We start from the raw sequence: 8611 nt of genomic DNA on the forward strand, positions 1-8611 counted from the left end.
AACACAAGGACCTTTACAAACTCGTAGAGCTGTTTATTCAAAATGACCGAAATATGTATTTTTAGATGGCTAAATATTTTACTCATAGTCCTGCCTTTAGTTTATAATCATTTTCTCCTGTCCCATCCCTCCCCTGTGTAGATGGGGAAAGACTAGGGAGACATTTTCCACTAAGAATGCAAATATTGACAATAAATTTTAAAGTGTCTATCTGAGGTTTTAATAATGACTGCTATGTGCAGTCTGAAGCACAAGCTAAATAGGTGATCAGCAATGGTTGAATGCAGCACAGGAGGGACAATATTAGGAAATATTGTTGTGTTATATAATCTTCCTGCTACACTTTGAGAAAAGCAAATTCTAGCTGGAGAACAAAATCCAAGCACCAGAGCAAAAGTTAATCTCAGTTTTCGCATGTAAAATATTCATGTTTTAGTGAAAGGTAAGTTCTTATCTGTACTTTCCTCCTGGCCTTCCCTGTCTCCAAGATGTTTTATCTTTGAAATTAGCGTCTGTTTTAAGAATGAAAGAACAATCACTTTGCAAAAACCCTTCTTACATGGTTTATCTCCTGAAATGATCAGCTCCGCGGGGCCCTTCAGTTCGTGGAGATTTTATGTGTCTCATGCAAATCAACCTGTAACCCGGGCAACAGTGCAGCCATCCTGGGCTGTGCTATTATAAGGTGAGCATTGGAAGACATTCAGCTTCACAGCTCCCCTTGGAAAGAGCTCACAGGGCATGGAACCAGAGGCCACGAAACTGCTGGTACTCCTCTGACCAACACCAGACCAGACTATGAGGAGAACAGGCTAGGAAAATGGATTGTAATCCAAATGTGTTGTATTACTGTTTAACCTGAAAATCAAATCATTGACTTGAGGATGAGAGTTTTTAGCTCCTGATGGGGGCAAGGAGGATAGCATACATGGAACATCTTGGGGTATTAAGACATCATCTTAGGGTGAAGGATAGGGTAGAGACAAAAAGGTATGGAGAAGAAAATATACAGATGACTACTAATAGGTACATGAAAAGCTGTTCAACTCACTAATTATGAGAGAAATGCAAATCAAAGCTACGATGAGATATCACTTCTCACAGGTCATTTCTCACTTCTCAGAATGGCCATTATTTAAAAAAAAAAAATCCACAAATAACAAATACTGCAGAGGCTAAGGAGAAAAGGGAACCCTCTTACACTGTTGGTGAGTGTGTGTGAAGTCACTCAGTCGTGTCCGACTCTTTGTGACCCCATGGACTTAGCCCACCAGGCTCCTCTGTCCATGGAATTTTTTAGGCAAGAGTACTGGAGTGGGTTGCCATTTCCTTCTCCAGGGGATCTTCCTGACCCAGGGATTGAACCTGGGTCTCCCGCATTGTAGGCAGATGCTTTACCATCTGAGCTACCATGGAAGCCCACACTGTTGGTAGAAACGTAAATTGGTGCAGCCACTATGGAAAACAGCATGGAGTTTCCTTAAAAGACTAAAAGTAGAGCCACCATATGACCTAGCAATCCCACTCTTAAGCATATATCTGGATAAAACTATAATTTTAAAATTATATGAATTTTATATGAATTTATGAAATTTTAAAATTATATGAATTTTAAAATTATATGAACATTGCACCCCAATGTTCATAGCAGCACTGTTTACAATAGACAAGATATGGAAGAAACCTATCCATCATATCCATCAACTGATGAATGGATAAAGAATGTGTGGAATGGAATACTGCTGCTAAGTCACTTCAGTTGTGTCCGACTCTGTGCAACCCCATAGATGGCAGCCCTGGGATTCTCCAGGCAAGAACACTGGAGTGGGTTGCCATTTCCTTCTCCAGTGCATGAAAATGAAAAGTAAAAGTGAAGTCACTCAGTCGTGTCTGACTCTTCGCGACCCCATAGACTGAAGCCTACCAGGCTTCTCCGTCCATGGGATTTTCCAGGCAAGAGTACTGGAGTGGGTTGCCATTGCCTTCTCCAGAATGGAATACTACTCAGCCATAAAAAGGAATGAAATAATGCCATTTGCAGCACAATGAATGGACCTAGAGATTATTATACTAAGTAAAATCAGTAAGAAAGAGAAAGACAAATACCATATGATATCACTTATGTGTGGAATCTAAAATAAGCTAAAAAGAAAAAAGCACTTCATTATGACTAGTGCATCTGAGTTTTCTTATTAAAAATGCAATTAGGTTGTTACTTTCTTTTTAATAGACAACACAAAAACATTCTAGATAAAAGTATAATTTGGTTTATACCTCTAGCTAAAGGCATTCTAAAACTATACTGTCTCCACAAAAGATTAAAAAATTGAACTGCTTATATGATCCAGCAATCCCACTTCTGGATGTTTTCCCAAAAGAATTGAAATTAGGATCTTGAAGAGATATCAGCACTCCTATGTTCATTACTCATAATGGCCACAATATAGACACAACATATGTTCCATCTACAGATGAATGGATAAAGGAAATGTGGTGTATACAAACAATAAAATAGTATTCAGTCTTAAAAAAGAAGGAAAACCTGTCATTTGTGATAACATGGACTGGCCTGAAGGACATTATGCTAAGTTGCTAAGTGAAATAAATCAGACATAGAAAGACCAATAGCTTATGATTTCATCTACATATGGAAATCTAAAATGAACAAACTGATAGAAGTAAGAAATAGAAAGGTGGTTACCAGGATCTGGGGGGAGAGGAAAATGGGGGAGGTGGTGGTCAAATGGTACAAAGTCTCAGTTATGCAAGATAAGTAAGTTCTGGCCATATAGCATAGGGCCGAAAACTTATCGACATTATTTTATACACAAAATTTTCTGTGGGGATAGAGCTTATGTTATGTTCTTATCACACACGCAAAAACAATGATAATAATAATGATAAGGGGAGCATGGGAAACTTTAGGAGGTTGAATGAATATGGCTATATTTATGGCCTTGTTGATGATACCAGGGGTATACACTTACCTTAAAACTCATCAAGCTATACATAATGTATATAAATATTTAAATACATACCACTTTTTACATGTCAATCACACCTCAAAAAGTGGTTTAGAAAGAAAATAAAATACTTAGAAATGCTTTTTTCTGGAAAAGATTTGCTGATCTCTGCTTAAGGGCACTCATTTACCAACCTCAATGTTCTTTTTTTTTTTTTTTAATTTTATTTTATTTTTTAAACTTTACATAATTGTATTAGTTTTGCCAAATATCAAAATGAATCTGCCACAGGTATACATGTGTTCCCCATCCTGAACCCTCCTCCCTCCTCCCTCCCCATTCCATCCCTCTGGGTCGTCCCAGTGCACCAGCCCCAAGCATCCAGTATCGTGCATCGAACCTGGACTGGCAACTCGTTTCATACATGATATTTTACATGTTTCATGCCATTCTCCCAAATCTTCCCACCCTCTCCCTCTCTCTCAGAGTCCATAAGACTGTTCTATACATCAGTGACTCTTTTGCTGTCTCGTACACAGGGTTATTGTTACCATCTTTCTAAATTCCATATATATGCGTTAGTATACTGTATTGGTGTTTTTCTTTCTGGCTTACTTCACTCTGTATAATAGGCTCCAGTTTCATCCACCTCATTAGAACTGATTCAAATGTATTCTTTTTAATGGCTGAGTAATACTCCATTGTGTATATGTACCACAGCTTTCTTATCCATTCATCTGCTGATGGACATCTAGGTTGCTTCCATGTCCTGGCTATTATAAACAGTGCTGCGATGAACATTGGGGTACACGTGTCTCTTTCCCTTCTGGTTTCCTCAGTGTGTATGCCCAGCAGTGGGATTGCTGGATCATAAGGCAGTTCTATTTCCAGTTTTTTAAGGAATCTCCACACTTCTCCATAGTGGCTGTACTAGTTTGCATTCCCACCAACAGTGTAAGAGGGTTCCCTTTTGTCCACACCCTCTCCAGCATTTATTACTTGTAGACTTTTGGATCGCAGCCATTCTGACTGGTGTGAAATGGTACCTCATAGTGGTTTTGATTTGCATTTCTCTGATAATGAGTGATGTTGAGCATCTTTTCATGTGTTTGTTAGCCATCTGTATGTCTTCTTTGGAGAAATGTCTATTTAGTTCTTTGGCCCATTTTTTGAGTGGGTCATTTATTTTTCTGGAGTTGAGCTGTAGGAGTTGCTTGTATATTCTCGAGATTAGTTGTTTGTCAGTTGCTTCATTTGCTATTATCTTCTCCCATTCTGAAGGCTGTCTTTTCACCTTGCTAATAGTTTCCTTTGATGTGCAGAAGCTTTTAAGGTTAATTAGGTCCCATTTGTTTATTTTTGCTTTTATTTCCAATATTCTGGGAGGTGGGTCATAGAGGATCCTGCTGTGATGTATGTCAGAGAGTGTTTTGCCTATGTTCTCCTCTAGGAGTTTTATAGTTTCTGGTCTTACGTTTAGATCTTTAATCCATTTTGAGTTTATTTTTGTGTATGGTGTTAGAAAGTGTTCTATCAATGTTCTTCTAAATCATTTGGAATACTTTTTAAAAAATGTAGCTTCCTGGGTTCCATCCTTGAAATATTAATTCAGTGAATCTATAGAGGCCTAGGAATTAGCATTTTAGACACTCCCATCAAATAGTGCTGATTCAGATAGTCTTGAGCCAAACATTAAGAAACACTGCCTGAGGGTCAGCGATGAAAACTCAAGAGGTAGTTTGCAGGAAAATTCAAAGAGCTCTCTACAGTCTTATCAGCCCTTTCCCCCAAATTAAAATCAAGCCTTGGTGCTTTTCGTCTTTCGCACAAAGGACAAAGTTCTCCTCATTAGAAACTCTCACTTTCTTGTAAAGCAAATACATTTCCACTGAAGTATGTAGCCCTGGATATTTCACAAAGAAGCTCTCGAAGCAGATTCCATCTGAGACATATTCTCCAGAGGTTTCAGCAATGATTCTACCCTCTGTCAGTCATGTCTTCATGAATAAATTTTGATTTGTTCCTCCTCATATAATTTTACCTGCCTTGAAATAATTCCTTTAAAAAGATTATCTCTTATCCTTGAATAATTTTCTAAAGGAAATTATCCAGGCGAAAAATAAAGAAAATACATGTTTGCTACCAGCTTTTCACTAAAATTTACTATAAGGTGAATTCAATATTAAGTTTCTTCTATTTATACTTTGAGAAAGGAAATTATAATTTAACCAGCACCCAGGCAGCTCCTGGTATTTAATATTTTATTGTTAAGCATCACATTGATCATGCCTTGATCATCAGCAATGATTAGCTAGTAATAAAAAAATGCTGATTAGGATGAGAAATTGTAAGAGAATGTATTCTAATACTGTTTCCCTAATAATTCTGATCCAAGAAATCCCATGAAATTTGGTTAAAAGTGCACATTGTAGCAGCTTCTCCAGGAAACTCTGATTTGTTAGTCTGGAATTGTTCCCAGAAATCTTTCTTTAAAGAAGCTAGGTCATCGACCTTCTAATCAAGAAGCTAGCTACTTGATCTTCTTTAGATCAAGTAAGGTCAGAGGACATTGCTACAAGGTTAGATCTTCCTGATCGGTGGTCATGATTATAGGCTTTTTTTCTTAACATTTAGGAACTATAGAAAAGGAAGAAGGGCTGTGTTCTTCAGGCCTCACATTGTGGATGCTTCTGATTTCTTCTTTACATAGATTCCTGCCTCTGGTAAAAGGATAGAGATGCTTGATTTAAATCTGTTCCATCACCTTGGTTCTTTGACTGGTGTTTAACCATTCTTGGCTTAGATACACTGAATCCTTAGATGGGTCAGTTCTGTTTTATACAGCCGTTATTTTAGCCTCCTTGCAAAAAATATATCCCTGACCTCCCCCACTCTGCCCATTTTATATATTCCCATCCTTGTGATTACTAAGTTGATGTGTTAGTAGAAAGAATTTGATGCATAATACACTTCTCTCTATAGACACATGTGCTGTGCTCCGTCACTTTGGTCATATCCTACTCTTTGTGACCCCATGGACTGTAGCCTGTCAGGCTCCTCTGTCCTTGGGGATTCTTCAGGAAAGAATACTGGAGTGGGTTGCCATGCCCTCCTCCAGGGGAATCTTCCTAACTGAGGTCTCCCACATTGCAGGCAGATTCTTTACCATCTGAGCCACCAGGGAAGCCTACAGGCACATAAATAGAAAAATAAAATTTGTGATGAGTGTTTGGTACAGTAGATAATTTTCAAACTGAGGTGAGGGAGATTCCACATGGTAGTTTTTAAAATTTCATTTTATTTATTTTTGGCTACCCTGGGCCTTTGTTGCTGCACACGGTCTTTCTCTAGTTGTGGGGAGCAGGGGCTGCTCTCTGGTTGTGGTGTGCAGGCTTCTCTCGTTGCAGAGCACAGACTCTAGGGCAGGCAGCTTTCAGTAGCTGCAGCACTCAGGCTCAGTAGCTGCAACTCCAGGGCTTTAGAGCTCAGGCTCAGGAGTTGTGGTGTGTGGGGTTAGTTGTCCCTGGGCATGTGGAATCTTCCCAGAGTAGGGTTTGAATAGTGTTCCCTGCATTGGCGGGCAGATTCCTAACCACTGGACCACCAGGGAAGTGCTCCAGATGGTGTACCAGAATCAAGAAAGGGGTACACAGTTCGAAAATACTCTCAATATTAGAATATGATTTTTTATTTGTAAAAAATAAAGTTTTAAAATTTATTTTATAAATAAAAATGATTTCTGTGCCTTTCATATCAGCTGAAAGTGCAACAGATAATTTTTGACTGGTGGAGATATGCAGAAGATAAAGTGATTTTTAGCAAGAGATCTCCTTCTAGAGGAAATATGAGAGTGAAAATTTAATTTTAACAAAAGAAGATATTTAAAATCAAAAAATTTTAAATCTAGGATAGACAGCTTCTAATAATTCCTTTCAATGTTAAGGTTATGTGATTTTTCAAACATTCAGAATCTCTTGTTTGTTTTTTTTTCTAAATAGTATACTAATCCCTTTCCTGCATTTCATTCTTCCTACATGCATGTTTGACTGTAGTATACATAGAGTTAAGAAGGAAAAACCTTGATGTTCTGCTTGATTCTAGAATGTAGGAAGCAGGAAAAAAAAAAAAAAAAGCCATGCTCCCATCTATCAATGGGAAAAGCTGGATAAATGACAAAGTTGTAACTTTCTCTGAACTTATCAGAGAACTACAGATACAAGGAAACTGAAAAATCTAAACTGATGGAGGGACAACTTCCTCCAAAGAGAGAAGGAATGTGTGGAATGGATCACTTGTGCAGAGCAAGGCAGGAAGAGATGCCAGCCGCCATTCTTATACCCTGACAGTACAAATGGCACAGCTGTCTCCAGACACAAATGTTACTTACCTCAGCCTCTACAAGGCTACGCAAGATGTCTGGCCTTCAATAAAAAATTACAAAACACACAAGAAAAATGAAATCATTATCAAGAGACAAAGAAATGACCCAAATGTTGGAAGTATTGGACAGGGAACTTCAATTGCCGTTTAACAATAAACTTTGACTTAAAAACACTTTTAGATTTACAAAAGAGTTGCAAAGATAGAACAAAGAATGTGAATACCTGTTTTCCCTGATTGTTTATTAGGATATATAGGGAACATGTATACACCTGTTGGAAAGAAAGAAAGAAAGGGAAGTCGCTCAGTCGTGTCCAACTCTTTGTGACCCCATGGACTGTAGCCCACCAGGCTCCTCCATCCATGGGATTTTCCAAGTGAAAGTACTGGAGTGGGTTGCCATTTCCTTCTCCTGGGGATCTTCCCCACCCAGGAATCAAACCCAGGTCTCCTGCATCGTAGGCAGATGCTTTACCATCTGAGCCACCAGGGAAACTAAGGGTCTAATGTTAATGATGCACTACTATTAACTAACTTCTGAAGCTTATTCAGATTTCACTAGTTTTTCCTTAATGGTTTTTTTTTTTTTTTTTTCCTGTTCCAGGATCTTACCCACAATAGCACATTGAATTTACTCATTATGCTGTCTTGGTCTCCTCTGGTCTGTGACAATTTCTCCAACTTTCTGATAAACTGGACAGTTTTGAGGAGTACTGGTTGAATATTTTGTAGACTGTCCCTGGACTTGGGCTTGTCTATGATGTTTTTCTCATGGTTAGACTAGAGTTTTAGGAGGAACATCACAAAGTTTAAGTGTGGTTCTCACTTTTTTATAACAAGGGCCCATACTATCAACATGCCTTATTGATGAGATTAGCCTTGATCACTTGGCCTATGTAATATTTTTCAGGGCTCAGTTGTTTAGCTTTTTACTTGCTGTTGGGACAGAATATCAACTTTCAATCTCCTTACATGTGGAAGAGAAAACTGGAAGTTCCCATTTTATTTTTCTAGAAAATAATTTATTTCATCTTTATTTTAAAACTGTTTGCTTAGAGTTTTGCAAATGGTCTCATAATTTTTATTAAAAAGTTCTTATGTTTTAGTGATTACTTCTTTTTTGCTATTTAAAATTTTGTATAATTTTGTCTTTCCTTTTATTTCTAGATTAAGTTAGCTAGTGATCCGTGTACTGTGTTAAAATTGTCAACTAACAGTTTTCAACTTTATAAGCATTGCTACTGCTGCTGCTAAGTCGCTTCAGTCGT

This window comes from Bubalus kerabau, chromosome 8 (assembly GCF_029407905.1).
Source record: "Bubalus kerabau isolate K-KA32 ecotype Philippines breed swamp buffalo chromosome 8, PCC_UOA_SB_1v2, whole genome shotgun sequence".
NCBI classification, from domain to species: Eukaryota; Metazoa; Chordata; class Mammalia; order Artiodactyla; family Bovidae; genus Bubalus; species Bubalus kerabau.